Genomic DNA, 24,395 nt, shown 5'->3' with positions numbered 1-24,395 from the left:
CTTATTTTCTTTAAAGATCCTGATTACAGACTGGCTTGGGAGGGCTGATCTGGCTGTCAACAGGCATAAAGAAGGTCTAGCCCGCCTAGTTGACCTAGAAGCCTGTATTGGCAAGCCTGGTTGAGATTTGACTACTTTTATGATTCCAGGTCACAAATGAAATCAGTTAAAGGTTTTTGTTAGTTTGTTGGCTTCTTAGTTCCCGGCTTGCTGTTTAGGGAAGTGAAGAGCTCAATTTCAAGGATTACGGTGGACCTGGAGGGGCTGCCCCAGGCAGGAAGGCCCAGAGAAGTTGGTGACCCACACCCACTGGCCTGAGGGAGGACAGAGTCAGCTGCAGGACCCTAGGTCAGAGCCAGAAGGAAACTCAGAGACTAAATAGATTGGGGGGTCATTTTGCAGTTGGGGAGCCTGGGGTACAGAGAGGTACCAGGACTGACCAAAGATCTCTTTTGAAAATAACTGAACCAAGAACATAATTTTGTTTCCTGGTTCCCTGTCCTGCATCCTCTGACCAGGGCAAGAGGGGCTCCAGCCCTTCCCCTGCCCAAGTGAGGAATCTGGGGGGACAAGGATTCCGTGCAGTTGGGGCCCAGGCAGCTGCCTTCCAGATAATGCCCCAGGTTCCCAAGATCCTGGGATTCCTCATTAAATGTCTGAGCCCGCTTCTGGGCTTTCATAGGCCTCTCCCCCATCCTGTTTTCACTAGGGTAGACCAGGCAGCCAGTGGGTGCTGTTTGCTGGGGTGGGGGAATGTGCGGGCTATCGGCCCAGAGGCCCCTCACAATGCAGGAAAACAGAATGAGGGCGGCAGCTGCCAGGTGCTGGTGTGAAACTCCAGGGTTGGGCCCAATTCCAGGTCATTAGGAAGCTCTGTCCTATCAGGCAATAAAATACATTTTATTTACTAGTTTATTAACTTGATTTATAACTTTTGAAATATTTAGACTAGGTTTGTAACCCCATCTGGAGTGAGTGCTGTCCAGAGCAGACCCTGCTGCCCTATGTGGCCTCCAGCAGGGTCTGCAGGGGTGAGAATAGCCTAGACTTCTGGGCCCAGGGAGTTGGGAGAAGGGAGCGAGCGTGGGCATCCTCCACCTCACATGGGTGCTTCATGTGCGGCATCTAGGGCCACCCTCGCATCACCTTTTCAGCTGAGAAAACTCAGGCTCATGACGCTTTCACCAAAGTCATACAGCCAGGAATGGCAAGTTAACTTTGAAGTGACCAAAAAAAGGGGGGGGGGGGACAGAGAGAAATGTTTCTGGCCCTCCTGGAAGGTCCCTTTAGCACATACAGATGTTCCTGGCTAGGCATCTATCTGCCTGGCTGATTTCCCCGGGGCAGCTGGGGTCAGCAGGGGCCACGTTCCTCTCTGCCTGGCCACTGCTACAGTGCAAACATCCACTGCGCCATGACTTCTCAGAAAGGTGCTTTAGGGGCGGTGGGGGTGACAACACAGGAAATTAAAACTGGCATCCCGGTGCGCCATTGGATACAAGAGGCTGGGATGAGGTTTCTCGGAAAGTTGGGTTTCTCTGCATCTTTCTCAGGGAGCCCAAATCTTCGCTAAGTTGATCTCCTACTGAAGAGAGACCTTCACTCTGCCGGAGCTTCTGTTTATTTCCCGTTACATGATCTGAACTAGTGGTGTCTATCAGACCTAGACACTCCCCCATTTGGAACTTCTTTCCAAACATTTGTTCCATCTGCCATTGCGGGCTCATCTCTTCCCATGATATCTCCCTGTGCCCTGGGCTCCCCTTCAGCTTCTGAGGCAACCTTTCACTCTTGCACATGCTTCTTCCCCCAGGATGCCCTTTCCCTCCTTTCCTGACCCAGCCAGCTCTTTGTTCTTCGGGAACCAGCTAGGTCCCTGTCCTCCAGTCCCTCCCAGCTGCCCCCAGACTCTATCCTCTGTGCCTCCCTGTTCTCCCCAAGCCCCGTGCTTCCTTCGTAAAAGAACTCTGGACACTGCAGGCTGATGGCTACCGGTCTGTTTCCTACTGTAACTCACAGACTTGGGGCTAGGGGCTGGATTTTATTCTCCTCTCTGTTCCATCATGCACTTTGGGCCTGAAATGCAGTAGGTGCTCAGGAGAGGTCAGCTGAGGGTGGGAGCCCCCTCTTTCAAAGGGTGTGCCCTCAGCACGACCTTATTTGCTATTTATTTTCCCAAGGAGGAGGACTTACGGGGACAGCTCGTCTTATCCCCATTGTATCGCTCATAACGTTGAGAAGCACTCGACCATTCTTGTCTCTGGGGGCTGGGGCCAGTGTAAAGCAATTCTGGTCTTTCCCTTGCTTGGCTGGGGGCAGGGCAGCCACAGCAGCACCTGGCACTGGACGCCCAACCTAGAGCAAGGTGGCATTTGACCTTTTTCTCAGCAATCTCCAGACTTTGCCCTGGGGCGAGGAGCAAGAGGGAAATGGCAGAGCTGGGCTGAGGAGACCCTCCCTCTCCCAGGGACCAGAGGAGGCCCCGGGCAGGGACATTTCCAGCCAGGAGCTGGGCCCAACCCCAGGGACACACCAATGCTGGGCTGGGGAGGAGGGGAAAGGTCGGTTGCAAAACCCTGCGTGTGGCAGCTTCACTGCTGAGTCACGCTCCTGAGGCCTGCTGGGGACCAAAGTCAGAGGCCACAAGCTCAAAAGCGCCCCGTTAGCGCTGCTCCCGTTGACTCCCTGGCCTTCCACGCCAATCCTTCCTTGGGCCCCGCTAATTCCCTTCTGTAAGGCACAGCTGCGTTTTCCCCAGCATACCCTCCTGTGTTTGTGTGACAGCACCCCAATTTTCCTTAAAGATCCTCTTTCCCACCCTCAGCCCGGGTGAAGTCGGACTCTCTGCCCCCCCAAACACCAAGGATGGTCACAGGGCCCAGGCCCATCCACTCAGAACGTTCCCTCACGCCTGTGATTGGCTCCAGGATGGGAACATGGGGAAGCATAGCAAACGAGACTCGGTTCCAAGACTTTCATCAGAAATGTGGGGGAAGAGACCCTCTCTTTTCCTATAAGGATTGCCAACCGGGTGACTCTCTCGGCCTGGAGGAACTGGGGCCTCCATGGGCATTGTGGTTGCCTGAGAACGAGGCCAGCCCAGGGAAAAGCAGTACCAAGAAAATAGACAAGGAGGAGACCCAGACTTCCAGTCACTCACGACACTCAAAATGTACCTCTCACTTTCCAGCGACACGGACGAATCCTCTCTGCTCAAGCAGATTTTGAAGTTGGGTTTTTGTCATTTGCAGACAAAAGATTTCTCACTAACACCATCTGGTTAATGTTTACTCCATCCATCTTCCTCTCTGTTCTCACTCTCTCTGCCCTAGTTGAAGCCTCGTCGTTGGCCTTGACGTCTCTACCCTGGATTGTCGTACCAGACCATCAGCTAAGGGTGACAACAGAGTAACGATAGCTGGGGTCCTGCTGCCACCTGCACGCACGTCCTGTTTATTATGGCGACCCCACAAATTGATGTCCGCATCTTACTGATAGAGACAGGGTCAGAGAGTTAAGGGGCTTGTACAGAGCCAGTAGGCAACAGAACTAGGATTCGAACTCAGATGTTCGGACTCCAAAGTGTGTGCTCTTTGACCACAGCTTCATCCTGCTTCTTTTAATTCTAGGTGGGTCTTGTTTCTCCACAGCAGGTATTGAGGTGGGAACGTTTTTGTGTTCGGAAGCACGGAGTCATGGGGATAGCCAGACCCTGTCAAATATTTTGGACTTCGTGGACCCCTTTAGGGATGCTAACTCTCCTTTTGGCCCATCATTTTTCTTCTGCCTTCATTTTCCTTTCCCCCAGTTTCCATCCCCATCTTTAATTTTGCTGCCATGCTCTCATTGGCTGGGCTAGGCTCACATGCCCATCGCTGTATAGTCACTGAGGTCAGGAGATGTGCTATCTGATGGGATTGCCACGTCATAGCCTCAGCCCTGGGTCTTGGTCAGTTCCACCCAATCTAGATGGATGGAAAGGGGTAAGATGATCCCCAGAGACAAACCAAGGTGTTGTTACCCAGAAGGGGTAGCTCCCTCTTCTCACCTGCTTCCCAAGACCTCAGCCACCCAAAGCAACAAGTTATTTATTTGATTTTGCAGTGTGCCAAGCCCTAGGATAAGCACTGGAAGGACAGAGATTAGGCACAGACTTGCCACTGATCCAGATGGTGAAATCTCACTGCCTGAGAGCACGCGGACCGTGGACAAACCAACGAAATGTTGTGGGTTGAGGCCACAGCCAAGGAGCACCATTAGAACAATTCATTCTGCTTGGGGATGGAGGAGGGGGCATGGGAAAGCCACACTGAAGAGAGAACACAAGCTGGGCTTCAAAGGGTGTGGCACCTTTTGTCAGGAAGGATGGCAGGGCAACAGCATTTCTGGCAGAGTGGAACAGCATGTGCAGAGGCGCAGAGGCGTGAGAAATCTGCCAGGTTCTGGGAAGAGACTGTAGTGGGGGACAAAGTGGGACAAGGAAGGCGAGGGGGAGAAGGGGTGATTTACCTGACGAATAAAGGAGAAGAAAAGCAGAAAAGTGATCCCTAATGTTTGAATGGCTTTTCCTGGCCTTTTATCTAAGCTTTGCTTAGACAGGCAGCCCAAAAGGAAGCTGGTGCCTCCCCATTCTGCAGCTTGCCTGGGGAGGGGAAGGGTCAAATCAGAACAAGATGAAGATATGTCTAGGGAGCTAAGTGTGCAATGGGGAGACCAAGGCAGCCTGGGACTTGAGCACAGGAAACAGGACTGGGGAGAAAGAAGGAGGCAGGCCAAGGAAGGGACAGGTCAATTGCTGAACTCAATAAAAAGTTGCGTGCCAAGCCCTGCACTGGACCTTGGGGATACAGAGATCAATAAGGCAGGGCTCCTGGCTCCACAGGCTTACAAGCAGGCTCAGACAAAGGCAAAGACCGTAGAGTGGGCTCAGCTCCGTGGCTTGATTTGTCTAGCAAGAGTCGGTGGGAGCCCCAGGAGCCACCTCCCTAGCCCAGGGCCATGGAGAAGGCTTCCTAGAGAAAGTGACATTGGAGCTGGGCCTTAAAGGATTACTAGGAGTTTGCTACGTAGAGATTGAGGAACTCTCATAACTCCGATATTCCCTTTAATCAAGCCTGACTACACTGTAGTTAACTTGGCCAATGTCTATCCTTTCTGCTGAGCTCCACAGTCGTGGGCACTCTGTGTGTCTGCTTCATTGAGTTTTCTCCTACACCGAAGAGTGGCATATAGCAGGTGCTCAGTAATATGTGTGTGTCCATGAGAGCGCAGCTTGTGCAAAGGCTCGGGGGAGGGTGCACATAGAGACAGCAGTACAAACTGGATTGGGACAGGGGAGATGGGGCAGGCAGAGTCCAGGGCATAAATGACCTTGACGGCCCATCGGAGTAGTTCGGATTTTATCCTCTAAATGGGGAAGGACGTGATCAAATTTGCACTCACTCATTTAGTGACAAATCTTTATTGAGCACCTACTACGTGCCAAGTATGACGTTAGACCCTACGGGAAATCATGAGAGCAAGACCAAATCCTTCCCCATGTGCAGCCTACATTCTCCTGGGAAACCAGATAGCACACTTGTGAGCCATTAAGGAAGAATATCTTTTCAGCTCATGATGAAGTGCTAGGTAGAAAAATTTAAGTGGTTACGGGATCAGAAAGTGATGAGAAGGGGGAGGCTCGGTGCCAGGCGGGGAGTGTGTCAGATAGGATGTGTTCAGCTGCATACAGCAGAAAACCTGACGCATGGTAGCCTAACATACAGGCGTTTATTTATATCGTGCAACAGGAAGTCCAAGAGGTAAGCAGTTCAGGGCTGCTGGCAACTCGGTGGTGATGTCAAGAAACCACGTTCCTCCATTTTCCTGTTCTTCCTCCTTAGCATTATCTCTGATGCTTTCACTTTATTTTTTTTTTAATGAGAAGGAATTTATTCATTTCATATTTATTTAAAAGTGCATAATTAAAATAACTTAAGTTGACGTCTTGCTGACATGTAAATCACTCCATCCAAAACAAATTTGGGCAAGTCTGAATGTCACAAAGATGACTGGTATGAGTTTTCTGGGGTGGAAAAGAGGGGAAAGGACCAAAGCCACATCTGGGCTGATGTGATACACGATTGCACCCACCAGTGGGTGGGTGTGACTGTGGGTGTGCAGGCAAGGTATTCAATCCTTATGCTGGACTCCTTCCAGCAGAAACAGGTATTCAGAGCAAGAAATGGCCACGAAGAGAATAACCCCCGTCTCCTCCCACCTGCCATAAAGAAACTTGGAAAGATTTTAGGATGAGCATCAGGCTTCCTAAATTTCATTGAATGGGAGATGCGGGACAAGCTGACGGTAGCTGGCACCTGGCTTATAAAGGGATCACTCTGGGGCAGTAGGAAGATGGACTTGGGGATGCAAGTATGGAAGCTCTAGTTCTGGGAGAAACGGGGAAGCCTGGTGATACGGATGGAGAAGAGGGGAGCAGCTGTGACAACCATGGAAGGGGGTGCAGAAACGGCAACAGTTAATGTAGAACCGAATGAAGGGTCTCGCTGAGGTGAGGGGACCCAAATGCAGCTGTAAAAATTGGTGGGCCAGTCCCAAGTCACCAACAATGTCGGGCTCCCCCACGAGAGAGGTGCTTCTAAGAGGCAAACCTCAAGATGGCTTGTAGGGTTTTCTGGCTGCTAAGAAGTTCCTAAAGTCAGCCTGCCCTTCCTTTATTGGCGGAGCCAGGCAATCAGAGTCCAAACACTCACCGGGTACTGGGCATTCATTAGTGTCTTGGTAACCGGTGACAAGCTCATTAAAAAACAAAAATGTGGCAGCAGAACTCTGGGGAGTTTGGGGGAATACAGACCAAATGAACTAGCCCTTGGGCCCTAGTCATGGGGCACTTGAGTTCAGGTCACTGATTGGGGGAAATTCTGTGGAGAGGTGGAAATTCTGCTCCAAAAAACTTGGGGCCATGACTGTCATCTCCTTAACAAGGAGGGAGGTGGACTGACTTCAGAAAAGTCCCTTTCCAATAGATTATGCATGTATTTATCTTTAACCAGTCAGCTAAAATGGTTTCAGGGGATCAACTATCCCACCTTTCCTCGGCTAGGCAACAAATAATACTGGCGAACAAAACAGACAAAAATCCCTCTCTTCCCAGAACTCTGACAGGAGGAGACACCCCACACCCCAAATAAACAAGTAGTCTATATAGAGTAAACTAGTTGGGAGCCAAATACAACCTTCATTGAGTAATTTACTCACAAGTCATGCTGTTTTCTTCTTCAGCTATGTAGTCAAAAGGACATCTGGTCCAGAAATGGGTCAGTCAATCAGCAATAGGCGAAGTTCTGGGTACCTGCTGCTTCCATGTTTTCATTCTAGCATTTGGGGGAATTAAACATGGAAGCACCGAAGCCCCAAAGATCAATCAATTGACAAACAAGACACAGGTATCCAATTCACAGGCTGAGGTGTTACGTATTTTCCATCACCTGACCGTAAGACTCTCTGTTCTCTGCTCCAGGCCAGGCTGGTGGCCCACGGGTAGATATGCGTATGTGTCATGGGAAGATATTACTAAGTGCACAGCTCTTGACAGGTGATCAAGCATCTTCACATCTGTTATCTCTCTACTCTACACAGAGGTGTAGGTTTAGCGAGTGAAGTTACAGGACATCCAGTTAAATCTGAATGCCATATTTGAGACGCAATTATATTAAGAAAAAAACCCGTTTCTCTGAAATTCAAATTTAACTGGGTGTTAAATTTGGTTTAGTTTGGTGTATTTGGGCTGCGATAACAAATTCCCATAGACTAGCTTAAAAACAAACTTTATTTCTCATAGTTCTGGAGACTGGGAAGTCCCAGATCAAGGCGCCAACAGATTTGGTGTCTGGTGAGAACCCTCTCTCTGGCTCACAAACAGCTGCCTCTTCTGTGTCCTCCCATGGTGGAAGGGGCGAGAGAGCTCCCTAGAGCCACCATGACCTAAGACCTCCCAAAGGCCCCACCTTCTGCTTGCCATCACACTGGGCATTAGGACTGAACACATGAATTTGGGTGGGACACAGGCCACAGCACCGGACAATCTGCATCTTATCTGGCAACCCTAACTATAACCCTCAGAGCCAGGCATAACCCTCCATTTGACCACTGAGGCTCAGAAAGTAAATTGCTAAAGGTCAACAGACCAAGGGGATGTCAGAACCGGGCCCTTCCCCTGTGCTGGTCCCTGCTTCCCCCGCCTCGGTGGCACCTTCGAGGCATCAAGGATAGGCTGGGGTGGAGTAAGAGGATCTCGGGGCTAGAGAAGAGGGACTGTGTCAAGGGGAGGCCGTGGAGGGAGCCACCGCCATGAGTAGCAGACCCCAGGCTTCATGTTAGCAGACAGAGGAGGGAGGGTTTCCACTCTTCGTTGCAACATGTTTTCGGTTTTAGTTTACTGCACCAGGGCCCCGGCACCCCAGCCAACAAGACTGGAAAGGCAGGAAGCCATCTGGAGCTGCGTGCTGAGTCACAGAGCCTGGAGAAAAACAAGAACATCATGACAGCAGAGCGGGGGGTGGGGAGCAGCCTCCCCGAGATGGAGATTGAGGTGGGCACCGGAAATAGAAACTGCTCCCTCTGAGGCTTCTGTTAAAAGGCCCAATATCACCATGCATTTGCAGTCCAGTTTCTGTTAAGCGCCTACTGAATGCAGAGGTCTGGACGTTCTGTGCAAATGTCAGTCAGTCAGGTGGTATAACGGAATTTTCTGGGTTTTGTTGTTGTTGTTTCAAATCCTGGCCTCTCCTCTTCTCTGACTACCCCTTAGCCCTTGGGCAGTTTACTTAAACTTTCTGACCTTGTTCCCTCCTCGGTAATAATAATCCTTATCTCCCTGAGATAGTGTGAAGGTTTAAATGAAATCACATTTTTAAAAAGTGTCTCGCAAAGGCCTGACACACGCCAGGTGACCAACAAATGGTAGGTGTTATTGTCAGAGAGACATGTGACTATCTTCCTGTCAGGCTGGTGTGGAGATTGAATCAGATAACCTATCTTCACTCTGCAAGAGCTCTGGGCTTACGTCTGGGTGACGGTTCAGCTACCCGTAGAGATAGATCCTTTCTCCGCCGGCCCCCGGCGCCCGAGACGCCTGGTTCTGGTTTCCCTGAGCGCTGGCGAGTGAAATACACACACAGTGAGTGCCCACATGACGTCCGTTCATTCCATTCCACAAATGCTTCCGTTATCGGTGTGCATGTCACCGGCTCAGCCTGCGCAGGGTACAGAAGAACAATTCAGAAATACTCCTTTCTGTCGTTGCGCTTAGCAATTGCTCTGTGCCGGGCACGAAGCTAAGGGCTTTATGTGAATCCCCAGAACAACTCCTCCAGGTCAGTATGATTACAATCTGCGTTTTGTGGATGGGGAAACTGAGGTCCGGAAGGAGTAAAGATGTTGTGAAATGCACAGAGCAAGTAGGTACCAGAGACCAGGCTCCATCCCAGGCCTGATTCGCCCACACGTTCTGACTCTCAGACTGCGGACGAGCTCCCAGAGGGAGAAAAGCCCGCACTTGGACACTGAACCTTATTCAGACACACAGGTGCAGAAACAGTGTCAGGCAGGGAGATGATTCAATGCCAAAGGAGACGCTGGTGGTCAGAGTTGTAGCGGTTCTGGGCTGGAGGGGGACCGCTGAGGGGTTTTCTGAACTGGGGGAGTGGGGAGGGGAGTAGCACTAGGCCTTGGGACAGGAGATGGAGCAGGGCACAGAGAAGGCAGGCGAGCAGAGGCACAGAGGCCTTGGCCAGGTATGGGCAAGGTTCGGCAAGAGGCCTGCTGGCCCATCCCAGGTGTGTTTTGGAGAGCAAGAACAAGGAACATCCAGTTCACAAAGTCTGGCTGGGCCAGGCTCTCATTCATTTCCAGAATGAGAAATGCCTCGGCCTGGCTAAAGGGACTTCTAGCCTCTGTGCCTCACCACCTGCGAGGATCCCTGTGTCACGTTTTGGGCCTGGTCAGTAGGGCTCAAAGGTGTAGCTGTTGTCGGGAAGGGAGGAGGTTTCTGCGGAATAAGGGCATATGACCTGTCTTGCCCAATGGCCTCAACCTTAGCTCTCCTGGGTAAGGGGGCAATGACATTCCCTTGGCCTTCCGAGGAGTCTGCTAAGAACAGCGCACACTATGGGTCGTTAAAACAAATCTGGAGACAGTAGGGCTTCTCCTCAAGTCAGTCTGGCAATACGGATGAAGAGGATTGAAGCTCTGCCCCCTTTGATCCCAGGGTTTCACCAGCAGGAATTAAGCCTAGGGAAAAGATCAGGGACGTGTGCGAAGCCTCCGTGTGTGTGCAAGGATGGTCGCTGTAACGGTACTTACAAGCACACCAATGAGAAATGCCCCAACTAATCAATAAAGGGGCTTGGTTAAAAATGATGATGCATCCGTATAACGGCGTCCCACACTGCCATTAAAGTCATTGTGGTCACATCATATTAAGTGAAAAAACCAAGTCGCACCATATCGATCTAGGATGATCCCAGCTTGGAAGTGCTCTAATCTAATCTATTCCCTTATTGAATAATGTGCCGCGTGTCGGGCAATATTCTGGGCACGGCGATACGGAAGGGAACGAGTTCAGCGTACCGTCTGGGGCGAAGTCAGAGTACAAACAAGACAATTCCAGGGGTAGTGCGATGCCACGGACTGGGCGTAAGATGGGCTGGTTTAGACGGAGCGACGAGGAAGGACGTCTGATGAGGTGACCTTCCGATCTCGACCTGCGTGTTGAAAAACAGCCATTCATGAGGATCCAGGGAAGAGCATTTCAGACAAAGGGACAAAGGCCTTGAGCGGTGATGCAACTGCAGTTTTAGAAAAAAATAAATAAATCAAGAGACATGGTGAGCGAGTGGGGAGAGAAGAGGTGGGAGGGAGGCAGGCACAGGCCACACAACACAGGGATGAAAGCCAAGGTGAGGTGTTTGTACGGAGTTTGGAGCTAGTCCCACTGCAGTGGGAAGCTGCTGGATTTTAAGTCAGGCAATGAATATATTTACGTTTATCTTATATTTATGAACCAGAAGGAAATACACCAAGGGGTTAATAGAGGTCACCAATGGGTAGGGGGTCATGAACCATTTGTATTTTTTCTGTGTGCTCTTGTGTAATTCCCAAACTTTCGTGATTAGAAAAAAACTGGTAATTTCTATTTTAAGATACCTTGCCAGAGAGCAGTGTGAACCGACGGCGACCACTAACATGGGGCTCCGGGGTGAAAAGTCTGTCAGCTACACACTCTCGTTGGATTTTCCCAATAACCCTGTGAGTGGAGTCAGATCATTTTACTTCGTTCCATTTGGTAGGTGAGGAAGCTGAGGCTGGAAGGGGCAAAGAGGCCCCGGCAGAAAACGGCACAACTGAGGCCAGAGTGGAGGTTCTAGAAGCCTTGCCCAGGCTTCCTGATTCTGCCACAGAGCCGTGCCTGTGGGCTGGTCTGGCTTAGATTTAGCCAGAAATCCAGAGATCCCAGGAAGAAGCGCATAGGACGACCCCCCTGCCTGTGGGAGGGCAGGGATGGACCCACAGCCCCCAAGAGCACTTGTGCTGGAAGAGGGGCCTTCGCTCAGGACAGACACTCAATCAGCATCTGTTGAATGAACAAAATCACTTGCTTTCGGAAAAACACCACTCTTGGGAGGCGGTTTCGCTGGCTTCACAATTCAGTAGCTGTGTGATCTTCGGTGAATTATTCCACCCGGCAAGCCTGAGTCCTCCTCTGTGAAATGGAGATAAAGTGTATGGTCGCTCACCTCCGTGAAGTGTAACAGTTAGGGGCACACTGGGAGCCAGACGGCCTGGGCTTGAACCTGCTTCTACCTCCTGCCAGCTGTGACCTTGCGGAGCTCCTCAGTCTCTCCATACTTCAGTTTTCTTATCTATAAAGTGGGGGTGATAATACCTGCCTCCAAAGGATGGTGTGAGGACTACATGGATGGATAAAGTGCCCTGAAGAGGTCTTGGCACGTGCTACGTGCTCCTTAGACGTCGCTGGCAGGTGAGCATCACAGGGCTGGTGAAGGGACTGAGAGGCTTTGGGAAGCATATGAAAAGCTTAGCACAGGGTGCCCACAGGCGGCAGCTGCTCCTGCCCTTCCACCACGCTTCCTGCTTTTATTACCCCTTTGGTAGTTGTTCGTAAGAAACCTACACAAATTCACTGCCCATCTTTTCCTTTACGGAGGAGACCCCTTACCCATGAGGAGGGTCCTCTGTTTCTGTCTGTTCAAGGTCTCGTGAAGAGTTTCCAAAGTCTCTGTTTCTAATTCAGAGAAGAAGCCACCTTTTCAACTTCAAGTTTGACATTTGCTCTGGCGAGCACGCTCCTGGAGTCACCACACCTCCGATCCCCACCCCAGCGTTCAAACGTCCATCACCGAGGACCACCAATCCTGGGGCGGCAGCTGCATGCCACTTGGCCTCGTCTCTCCCTCATTATTTTTCTTTAACTCGTCTCACATTTAAAACTTAAATACATTTGTTCAAAAGGGAAATGTTCTCATTACCATAAATGGAAAGCCAATACCACCTGCCACAAAAAGAAGCTATCCATAAAAAGAAATACCAGGAAAATAAAGCAATATTACTGAATTCTGGGGGAATAGGGGTGCCCATTGAAGACTCTGGGCTTGAGGCCTGTTTGATTTCCATTTAAAAGGGGGATCTGGAGAGGTGTTAAAGTTTCAGAGAGGTGCTAAAGACCTGTTAGTAGGAAGTGAGATTGCCTTCTTGGTGTGGTAAGAAGGACAGAAAGAGAATTCAAAGAGGAAAAAATTCTCGAACCTCACAATTGAATGTTTTTATCTCCTTGTTTGTTCCCCTTCTAGAACTTTCTCCTGTCTGCCAGGAGCAAGGGGGCCCCCTTTTACGTGATTCAGTTCTTTATTGAGAAAAGCTAAGGAGGGAGCCGCCCGCCCTCTGTTTCTCACTTACTAGGTCACTTTAGGAACATTCCTTCCCCCTCTCTGAATTGAGGGAGGTGAATGGGAGAAATGTTCTTCTCAGAGGATTTTCAGGTCCTCAGAGTCTGGGAGGCCTCATCGGAAAAGCATGCCCGGCTGTGCATGGATGTTTTCTTGCCTGCCGGTGGGTCAGGGGTGCCGTCCACCCGGAGGACAGCCTCGTGGCACGGTTCAGGTTGCTGGATCTCCACAAGGAGCAGAGCTGTGGGATTCATCACATATCCACAAATAAATTCACGTTTCCTGGGGGTGGATTTTCTGCTTGTTGAGTCGAGCAGATGGCTGTGCTTGAGTTGAAAAAGGAGGTAGCCCAAACTCCTCTGTGCCTAGCCTAGACCCTGGGAAGAAAACGAGCAAACAGCTCACACGGATTTCAGGCTGTGTCCCCTGCTCAGCAGCCCCTGCAGATGCTTCCTTTATCAGAGAGCCTGGGGGGCAGCCTCTGAGGCGTCACCCCTAAACTATTCCCGTTTTCATGCCTCCTCCCTGTTTCTCAATCAGCTGGGATCTGCTGCACCTGCGTGGCATCCAGATTTCTGAGCCCAGCATTGGAGACCCCGTCTCCAGTCTAGTTCCAATTTGCGTCTCCAGTCCTGGCTGCTGGGACACCCTTCCTTGAATCCCCTGCTTCTGACAAGCTGGTTCCTGGGCACACGGTCCGTGTGAAGAAATAAGGAATGAAAGAATATGCCTTCTGCTGGGCTGCCTCTATGGTTCATTTCAACATATATTTCTTGAATGTCAGGGACAAATGGTGCTCGAAGGCTTCTTCTATGCCAGGCCCTGGTACGGTGGCCACTGTCTTGATTTGCTGGGGATTTTCCTGGTTTTAGCACAGGAAGTCCCTGTCCCAGGAAACCCCCGGGGGACAAAGGCAGATTGGGAAGATCGGTCCCCTTATTGGGGTAGGCTCCCTATACTCTGTCTTCAATGGGGCTCCGGCATGGTGGGGGAGGATGGCATCGAGCAAATGATTCCACAAAGAAATGGGTAGTTATAAACCAGGGCAAGAGCAAAGCCAGAAGCCAGCTCTGAGCTGAGTGCTGCGAGGAAAAGCCTTCTCCCGGCCCTGGAGAAGCTGCTGGTTGCTAGGAGAGAGAGGGACATACAGCTTATTTAATATAAAGTGGTGAGTGCAGTGAATCAGAAATTGACACTCTCTTTTCCCTTTCCACATTGCACTGTTTCTATTTTAATTGGGGTTTCAAGCATCAGAAATCCACTGTGGTGAACGAAATGGATATATATTGAAAAAGCATTAGAAGGAAAAGCTAAGAAACTAGGCTTTGGAAGAGAGAGAGAAACAATTGCTTCTTAGGTTGTTGAGAGAGGAGAAAATAATGCCAGAACAAAAGAACTTGCCTTGTTCGTTTTCATTAGAAAAATGGACTCTAGCCATTCTCTGCCCTTGGGTTTCTCTGCCCAGTATCCTAATTCCAGGAAGAAAGAATCTGATAGCCAAGCTTGGGTCTCACGCCAGCCCCTTGGCTTGACTGGGGGGAGGGGGGACACCGTGATTAGAAATTCCACGAAAATTGCGCGGTATGCGGCCGGCGGGGGTGGGGGGCGGAATGGTTGCTGACAGAAGACGGAAGGGCCGGGATGCTGAGAAGGTGAAAGCTTCCCTCATCCCTATCTCCTCTTCAAGAGGAGGGCTCAGACCTCCTGCACTGTGGTCACTGCGCCTTCGCAGCCCCTCTCCGCTTGCCTTCGGACCGGAATATTCTGTTACCACGGACAGCCCCGTGCTGACAGCTGCCTTCCCGGACACAAGTGTCTCATCCCGCCGCCCCGACTGTGATCACCGTGGGGCATGCACCGTGTCCTTGGACACAGCTGGTACAATGCCTGGCACAGACAAGAAACTCTGTAAGTGTGCTGAGTGCTTTCTAGAGAATTTGCAAGAGCTGTGACGATCCTGCCCCCCTTGCCCTGGCCCCCTGCCCTCCAGCCAAAGCAGTCTTCTTCCTGCTTCTCAAACACTCGGCCGCCTTGCTAGCCCTTCCACCCACGCCACTTGCTTTGCTGATCTCATGACTCAGGGCTTCGCAACAGGGGGTGATTTTGCCCTTCAGGGACATTTGGCAATGTCATACCAGAGAGGGGCTACTACTGGCATCTCGTGGGTGGAGGCCAGCGATGCTGCTCCACGGCCGTTCGTGCCCAGGATAGGCCCCATAACAATTACCGGGCCCACGATCTCTGCAGTGCTGAGGCTGAGAAAGCCCGAGGCATTGCCGAATGCCCACATCTCTGCTCAGAGGCCCTCTGCTCCAGGACACCTGCCCTGCGCATCACCCATTTCTCCCTCTCATGCTCCCTCGTATATTTTCTTTGTGGCATTTTACCATCACCTACAACGATCGCGTCTGTTTGCGCTCGTACTGGACGTTCAGCCCTGAGAGAGGACCCCGGTGGGCCTTGTTCTCTGTTGGCCGCTCAGCAGGGAGAGCAGCGTCTGGCACACTATGGGCTGCTCAGGAAAAATGCGTCAAGTGAATGTTTAATAAAGGAGAGTGCCCTCGACACCTCAAATATCAGAGGTCAGAAAGCTCAGCCGGGAAGCCTGGCTCCTCTCGGGCTGGCCGTCTCTGTGTGTACGTGACTACTTCCCCCAGCCAATTCAATTCAGCCTGTGCTGTTTGCAAGCTGCGTGGTCTTCGGCAAATTTCTTAAGCCTCCTGGGCCTCCGTTTCTGCATCTGTAAAGTGGGGCTATTACTACTAGCCCCTTCCTTGCAGAGATGAAATGGGGGCGAAATAAATGATTCCACAAAAAAACCTTAAGAAAGGGCCTGACTCAGAAGAGCCTTGGTAAATGTCATCTACCATCATCATCATCACCATGACTTGGCTGGGGCAGTCGCTGAGGATGACAGAATGGGCTCTGCGGCCCTACCAGGAGATTAGGGGATTAATACAGCTTGCAAGGCCAAAGCTATCCCCGTTCGGTTTTGCCAGCTCTTGCTCCATCCGGGAAATAAACCGGATGAAGCCTTTATCCATCTCTTGTTTTGAGAAGGAGGCTAGCAGGGAACGTGGATTTAATGTGGCAGATGGTGCTGTCCTTGAATTATGAAACCAAAGGAGGAAATTAAAGTGCACCGTCGTAACCGCTATGGGCCCGCAAGGGTAGAGGCCGGGGGGGTGGGGCATAAAGAAGGACAGAGGAGGTGTTTTATTGACTGGACAACGGCTATGCTTGAGGGCAGCTGGAGTCCTAGAATAATATAAATTTATGGCGTAAAATAATTTTAGGCCACCCCCTTCATTTTATATAGGCAAATGGGGCCCAGAGAGGGAAAGTAACCGTCAAGGTCACACAGTGAGTGGCGGAGCAATCCACACGGATTCCTCGCATGGGGTTATTTGACTGCTCTGGGCCAAAGCCAGCGAGAAACTCTGTCCCAGGGCATCCTGACTGTGGGCCACCTCTGCTCTGCACCGGGGTCTCTTCTCAGCTCCTCAGGACGAGGGTGAGCCAGAGCCCTGGACCCATTCTGTCCGGGTCTGAAACAATCGGGGGCAAGTTTCTCACCTCCTGGAACCTCAGTGGCCTTGTCTGTCAAATGGGAATGCTAACAAACCTCCCTCACAGGGTCACTGTGAGAATCTGATGGATTACCATCGCAAACAGTATTTAGCCCGGGGCTTGGTACAAAGTAAATGCCCAATAAAATGTTAGTACCGGTGGTGGGGCCAGAAGCGACTTCAGGTTCTTTTTTTTTTTTTTTTTTTAAAGATTTTATTTATTTATTTGACAGAGATAGAGACAGCCAGCAAGAGAGGGAACACAAGCAGGGGGAGTGGGAGAGGAAGAAGCAGGCTCACAGCGGAGGAGCCTGATGTGGGGCTCGATCCCAGAACACCGGGATCACGCCCTGAGCTGAAGGCAGACGCTTAACCGCTGTGCCACCCAGGCGCCCCAGCGACTTCAGGTTCTAATGGCTCCCCGAGGCTGTGAGCCCCGCAGAGGCCGTGCTTATCTAGGGGACATCTTTTTTTTTTTTTTAAGATTTTATTTATTTATTGGACAGAGATAGAGACAGCCAGCGAGAGAGGGAACACAAGCAGGGGGAGTAGGAGAGGAAGAAGCAGGCTCATAGCGGAGGAGCCTGATGTGGGGCTCGATCCCATAACGCCGGGATCACGCCCTGAGCCGAAGGCAGACGCTTAACCACTGTGCCACCCAGGCGCCCCAAGGGGACATCTTTTGTTCTCTATGCCTTGCAGAGCCACTGACACCCGCCGGGGGCTCCGTAAATGGTAGTGGCCAGTGGCTGGCTCCCTCAGGGACGCCCATGTCTCAGTGGGCACCACGAAGCCCCAGGGAACGCCGCCAGCAATGCATGCGACTCTTTGTCCCTCGTTTAGACTTTAATCCTAAATGGATAAAGCAGCCCTCCCGTCCAACGGTGGACTGGCCTCGTGATGAGGGCTATGTTTGTTTTCCCAGCCTTTTTCTGCAGCACAACGCCTTTCCCCAACTATGCTTTGGGCTATTTGCATTTAAATTGGTTTTCTCTCATTACAGAAATCTCTTAGGTCAGCTGGAGTTTCCATTTTCCTCGGAATCAGTTTGGAAGCTCCATTTCTTGCTCGAGGGTCCCTTGTGCCCTCCTCCCTCTCGCTGACGGTGAGACGTGGTCACGTATTCTCATCTCATCGTGGAGAACAGACAGCCTGAGAAAGTCGCCCCAACGCCACACAAGCTTGGCATCTTTCTCACCGGAGACGGTGGAGGTGGAAGGTGGGGGGCGAGGGGCAAGAGGATTCTGGCCCCTGTAACTATAGGAAGGAGGCCCCATAGTGGCTCAGCTTCAGGACCTAGGTCTCATTTTTCTCATTTATTAAAAAAAATCAACTAAGCACGGTGCTGGGCGCTTGGAAGGCAGATAATAAGACGTACTTGCTGCCCTCCAGGAGCTCCCTGTCTAGTAAAGGAGAGAAAAGCAAAATAATGTTTTAAAATCATAATATAGTCAAATAATTGGCTTAATAAGGATCAGAATAGATGCCAGCCTGAGAAGCAGCTTTCGATGAGTTCTCCTCAGAACCACAGGCACGCGCACAGGCCCCCAAGCACGCGCGCACCTGCTCAACAACGTTCACAGCATTTGCCGCGTTGCCAGGTAGCTTTCTAAGTGGTGTACACAATTTATGCATATATATTAATATATTCACTTACCCTTCATGACAAGCCACGAAGACAGTGCTGTCTACCATTATCATTGTTTTCTACGTGAAGAAACTGAGGCACGCTAATTAAATCACTTGCCCACGGTCATTGCTAATAAAATGCAGAGCCAGACTTGACCCCGGGCGGTATGGCCCCAGAGCCTGTGCTATTCATCCTACGCTATGACAGCACCTGACCAAGAGTGGTCCACTCCCATGTTTTCTAGACTAGTGCATCTTTCAAACTGGTCAAGATCCACCACCCTGATTTTCTGACCTGTGCTTACACCATGAACCCTGGTGTGTGAAGAAGTTTGAGATGCTTGTGGTGGACCCGAAGGAAGACTAGGAAGTTTTCAGATGGAGAAAAGGAGAAATAAAGTATTCCGTGAAGGACAAAACTGTGCTAGCCCCCACAGTATGAACAGCATGGAGATCTAGGTCAAGGGTACTCCAAGTTGTAGGACAGTTGCTCAGGTGTGAGGTAGGCTGAGCAGGTGGTGAGGCATGGGACTGGGAGACCGGCAAAGACCAGACCATGACAGGCGTTGAATATCATGCACATGGGCTCTGTCATGAGGACGAGGGAAGCTATGGAGGGGATGAGAGGGAGAGGGACACAGCCTGTTAGAAAGATCTTTCTAGCTCTAGGGTGAAGGACTACCTGGATAGGGAGGCAAGGAGAATGTATGATCAATAGATGTAACCAGTAGGCATAAGAGCCATAACTGATTGGGTATAATCAATACGGTTAGGTGGCTTTTTTCCTGCACAGAGGCAGTCCTGCTGTTCACCATATGTGTCGTGGAGCTGTAGCCACCCAGAAAAGACATCTTTATCTAATCACCCAGACACCTTACAGGCTGGTGGTGGCCCTCATGCGTGATAGTCAAGAGGGGTGGAGTCAGAGCTAAACTAAGACAAGTAGCCTTTGAGAAAGAGATGAGGGGAAAACATGTGAGATAGAGCGGAGCAAAGTAATCTGGTCTCGGTGGTCAGCCTGAAGTCAGGGCTGAGGGAGAGTGAGGAGATGGGATGAGGCTCAGGTTACTGATTTAGCTCAACCGGATTGTTCTTTAAATCCCGTTTCAACTGAACACCAGGTGTCGCTGAATTTTTCCCGCGAAGTCCAAATAGAAAATATTTTAGACTTTGCAAGCCTTATGGTCTCTGTTATAATTACTCAATTCTGCCATTAGAGTTCAAAAGCAGCCATAGACAAGATGTAAATGAATGGGCAGGGCTGTGTTCCAATAAAACTTTATTTACAAAAATAGGTTGTGGGCCAGATTTCACTTGAGGGATATCATTTGTTGACCCCTGCTCTACACTATGAGGTGGCCCACGTGCCAAGTAGATTGTCAACTAGGAGAGCCAGGTGGCTGTTAAGTGAGAGAAAGGCTCACACTGAAAGCCTCACACCTCATCAGGCAGATAGACTGAACATCTCCTTGAGTGATGCCCACCTGACCATAAAAAGACTCATCTGACATTGCAGAGTAATTCCAACATCTAGTCCTGGGAACCCAGCTCTGCAAAATGGAGGCAGATGTTTGATTCCAAATGCTCAGTCTCTGTTCCGGGCACAGTGGAGGTCCTGGTCTGATATTTCCATTGGTTACAAGTGTAACACAATAGGAACACTAGCCCACCTTCACTGAACACTCCCTCTACACCGTGCACTGGGTTAAGGGCTTTACCTGAGGGGTCTCATTTAACGCTGAGATTAAACCCAGGTGTGGCAGCCATGTATTATTATGTATCCCCATTTTACAGATGAGGAGACTGAGATATAAAGGAGTTCAATACTTCTGGGGCTTGGAATCAGGCCAATCCCAGACTCTGGGCCTCCAACCGCCCTCCAAAACTGATGCTGCAGGCCCACGTGGACGCCCAGGGCCACTGCAGCAAACCCACACGTTAGCCCCCAAACACAGGCTGAAGCAGGTCAAACACTTGGGAATCTTTTGTCCTCTGGCCTGCGTGGCACTGTTATTGGAGACAAGCAGCCCCGAGGCGATAAGCCCATCTGCTTGAAAAGCAAACCCAACCAAAATCAACAGGCACATCTTTCCAGATCTCTGTTATCGAACAAAATGGTTGTCAGAAGTGGGTCCAGATGAAGCGAATGTATTGCTATCTGAAGGTTTTGGATCTGAAGGAGATGGGGACAGAACATGAGAGGAGACGTTTAATCTCCATGTGTTCACTCTGCAAACGTCCACGTAGGGCTCTGTGGTCCCTGTCCCTGCCCTCCTGGAGGGCCTGTTTGGGAGGGAGCCAGGCACAGAGCAGAGCATTCGAACACCCTGGACGTCATGCATGGTGGGGTGAATGCACGGGGCCCTGGGGGCACAGAGCAGGGACTTAGCCTGGGCAGAGGCACCTGGAGCCCAGCCCAGGTGATCTGAGGTTAGAGCGGTGGTGAGGAATATTCCAGGGGAGGGAAGAGCATCTTCCAAGGCAAGGGGGATTGAGGCTGGAAAGAGGGGATCGTATAGAAGGGACGCGGTTGGAGGGGCTGGGGAGAGGTCCTGGGGAAGTCAGCCCCCAGTAGTCGGCCCAGACCACTCTGGGCTGGAGGCTGTCTTGTTCGCAGCCTTTTGTGCAACGAGAACGGTCTCTCAGCTCTAGATGAAATACAAAGCACTTGCCAAGAATATGGTGATGCCAAGAGCACTCTGCTGATGCTGCATCTTGAAATAGTAAAAATAAATAATAGTAAATCACTTCTATCACGCTGCCCATGTCACCCTGTACTTCCAAAGGCTTTATCTTGCTTATTATGCTCACTGAAAGTTTGAAAGTGGGCAAATATTAATACTGCTATCATCCTTGTTGTATTATTAAAAATATTAACAGTTTTCATTTTGGGGCCCTCTTGGTGGCTAGCTGTGAGCTAAATGCTTTATATATAATGCTGTATTTAGCGGAGAAGCAATCTGAAGCTCAGAGACATACAGTAACTTGCTCTAGATCATACATTGGGAAAAGAATGGAGCCAGGACCCAAACCCAGAGTTTGCCTGATGTCTGAGCCCAGGGTCCTCCTGCTGGGCCTTTCTGCCTTGACCTCATGCCATCCAAGTACTTTGTGGATTTCTGAGAACATTTTCATCTGTTATTATATTTGTCCCTCCAAAGAACTTTCTGAATTTAGCAGAAAAAGAACCGTGGCTCAGAGAGGTAAAGTGTCCTTTCCAAGGTCACACAGCTTTTGAAAGGGCCAACTGAAGACTCGAGCCCAGGTCTTTCCATTTCAAAGCCAAGGCTCTACTCCTTTACCATGGCTTCCATGTCCACAGCAAAGAAACCAACAGCTAACGTTCCACCGCTGGTATGATTCTTTAAAAAAAAACAAAGCAAAAAAACCCCCAAAGTCATGTTCTCTTAATCTCTGCATTGGCAGGTATTCATCAGGCAATCAAAAGACAAATACCTAGGAGAGCAGGACATGCAGGTCACAGCCAAAATGACATCATAAGGAGCAGGCTGTGCCAAGCAAATCTAATTTCCTCTGACAGAGTGGCAGGCTGCGAGATAAGGCGAAAGTCACTGCCGTTGCCGTGTCCCCAATTCTGAAGGACAAGTTAGAGCAGCCCCACAGAAACAAGGGGGGGGGGAGAGCACGCACACCCTACCCCCCACAGAGGCATGCACACACACAGACAATCACGGACACTGACGCACATATCCAAAAGGCACAGAGGCACAAAGACGGATTAACGCACACGGAAGGACTGATACCGAAAAGCACCCACGTGCACAAATACACACACACGCCTCCAAAGACACACGTGCAGGTTGAGAGAGACAGACAAATACATATACGTACATACACACCAATGCACCCACATACCCCCAGCTCAGACACACACACAGGGTCACTAGCACAGACACACACACACACACGTAGAATATGGAGACACACACATAAATACAGAGATATACAGACACACAGAGTAACACACACAAATACAGAGACACACACAGACAGGCACACCTGCTTGCCTCCCCTCCACAGGCAGATGACATACGCACACACACACAGGGACAGAGATACACGCGCACACACATTCACAGAAACACGCGTAGACACACGCATCTGCTCACAGACACACACACACACCAAGACACACCCAGCACCCCTCGGTGGCAGGAGGTGCTGACTCTTCTCAAATCCGCTCCTCTGTATCCCTGAAATTACATCTTTCCCAAATTGGAGACTGAAAAATGAATACCTCCGTGTCTGTGCATTTTCTCAACTCTGCCTGGCCTGATGTCTTCATCCAGAAGCTTGGAACACACCCTGGCAACCGTGTGCTGTTGAGAAAGGACGCAGACGTTGGAGTCAGGCCGGTGTGGGTTCCAGCCGAGGCTCTCCCACTCACGAAGTGCAGGGACCTGGGCGAGTCTCACCCTTCTGCGCTTCAGTTTTCCCATCTGCAGAGGGGTTGACAGTCCTTGTGATGAGACCATTAGACTGGAACCCCTTGACATTCTGGCCTTCAGCAAGAACCGGTCCAGGCTAAGTACTCTAGCTATTCAAGCATCCGTCTTCCTCACCAGGCTAGAGAGCACTTTGTGGTCAGGCGGCTCGTCTGCGTCCCCCTAAGTCCGTCCTCCAGGACTCAGCAGTGTCTGCCAGGCACATAGTAGGCTCTCAGCGAATATTTGTGAAATGAATCAAAGAAGTCTATATCCTTAGTGTCTAGCACGGGCCTGGCACAAAGTGCTCCCTCACAGTTAAAGCGTGTTGAAAAAGGTAATACACGAAAGTGTAATCACAACCACGGACCGAGTTCGAACTACGCGCCCTAACTCTATCACCCCATTCCATCCTCTCCGTCAAACGGGGGTTCATTTGAAGATGAGGAAACGGAGATCCAGGGAAGTTAAATAATTTACCCAAGGTTACTTCCTGGGGTGGCGATGATTGCTAAATGCACGCCCAGAACCTACCCACTGTAGACTCCACGCATAAATACTTTCCACCAGTGACACCACTTGACTGATGACTTCTACAGCCAACTCTGCCTGATTCAGGTGCGGAGTAACTCTTCCGCCTCAGTCGACATTTTATCTTCCATCCTGGGTTGACTTCTCAGCCTTCAGCATCCATCCAGAACACCTTTCATATGCCCACGGGGTTGCATTTTACACATAAGTAATCCAAAAGCTGCTGGTGTCTGCATTTCCCCTTGCTCTCTCTAGAGTTAACAGCCACCCATCCACCCATCTGTTCTAATCACCGGACCATTTTCCATTTGAGGCCATTCTGTCCCCAGGGGTTTTTCTTCTGTGTCTGTGTAAACCACACAGCCCCCATCCTGAATTTGTCAAATCTGTTTTCCTCTCTCTTGCATTAGTACAATCCCTGGGTGTAAAACTAACCTGGGGGTGCCTGGGTGGCTCAGTTGGTTCCGTGTCTGACTCTTGCTATTAGGACAGTCTTGATCTCCAGGTCTGGAGATTACTTAAAAAACAAAACAAAACAACAAAGAAAAACAGCTCAACCAACCTGTAGGCCAGTTAAGCTACTTTACATAACAACTCTATTGGGCCGTGCTTGAGTGCACAGGTACGCGTTTTGCAAATCCTGAAAGGTTCTTACTTGTACCCCCATGCTTCTGCACACCTCAGACATGCTCAAATCCCCCCACCTCCCACCCCCACCATCCCCAGTTTCCCTAAAAACAGAGGGTTTTGTGAAAGATCTCTGCCTCTGTCTGGGCAGGCAGAATGGATACAGCCACAGGCCACTGAGGCCCTAATTATCCTTCCCCACAAAGGAAAATAAAAATGTCCAAAGATAGTGGCCACCTGGCAGGCAGGGGACCGGGGCAGGCGGCAGTGACTCATCGGGCACGCCAGGCAGCCACTCTCCCCCTGCAAGCAGGCTCGGAGCTTACTCACAGCTTTGCCAGGCTAACAAGCAGGAGAACAGAGGCATCTGAGGGCCAGGGAAGCGCTATTTCTGCTAGCTTGAACTCTAACATGACACAGGTGGCTTTCAAGACTTTTTTTTTAAATCACTCTCTTGCTTCCCAGTTAGGACTCTATTCATTGGGACAGCCCCATGTGAACAGAGTGGATCTAAGCTATATATATATATATATATATCAAGCAACCCAGATTTTCCCTGTCCTTGTCATCTCAAACCCCTGTCCCCCTCAGCATCTGCGTGAAATTCTACCACTAGCCGTTCATTTCAT

At 50.5% G+C, this 24,395-nt stretch overlaps 2 long non-coding RNA genes across 2 annotated transcripts; one reads left to right on the top strand and one right to left on the bottom strand.

Moving 5' to 3' along the window:
• Positions 1 to 7,812: 7,812 nt before the first annotated feature.
• LOC123001703 (uncharacterized) lies at positions 7,813 to 23,799 on the bottom strand. The gene is made up of 3 exons (XR_006410889.3): positions 22,422 to 23,799; positions 10,630 to 10,763; positions 7,813 to 9,254 (listed from the first exon to the last, which is right to left on the bottom strand). It is a non-coding gene; the product is annotated as an uncharacterized LOC123001703 (long non-coding RNA).
• LOC130543726 (uncharacterized) lies at positions 14,617 to 19,455 on the top strand. Its single transcript, XR_008959278.1, has 2 exons — positions 14,617 to 14,873; positions 17,538 to 19,455. It is a non-coding gene; the product is annotated as an uncharacterized LOC130543726 (long non-coding RNA).
• Positions 23,800 to 24,395: the final 596 nt, after the last annotated feature.

This window comes from Ursus arctos, unplaced genomic scaffold (assembly GCF_023065955.2).
Source record: "Ursus arctos isolate Adak ecotype North America unplaced genomic scaffold, UrsArc2.0 scaffold_15, whole genome shotgun sequence".
In the NCBI taxonomy this organism is placed as follows: domain Eukaryota; kingdom Metazoa; phylum Chordata; class Mammalia; order Carnivora; family Ursidae; genus Ursus; species Ursus arctos.
Note: the sequence above shows the minus strand (reverse complement) of the source record. Positions and strands in the feature narration are given on the sequence as shown.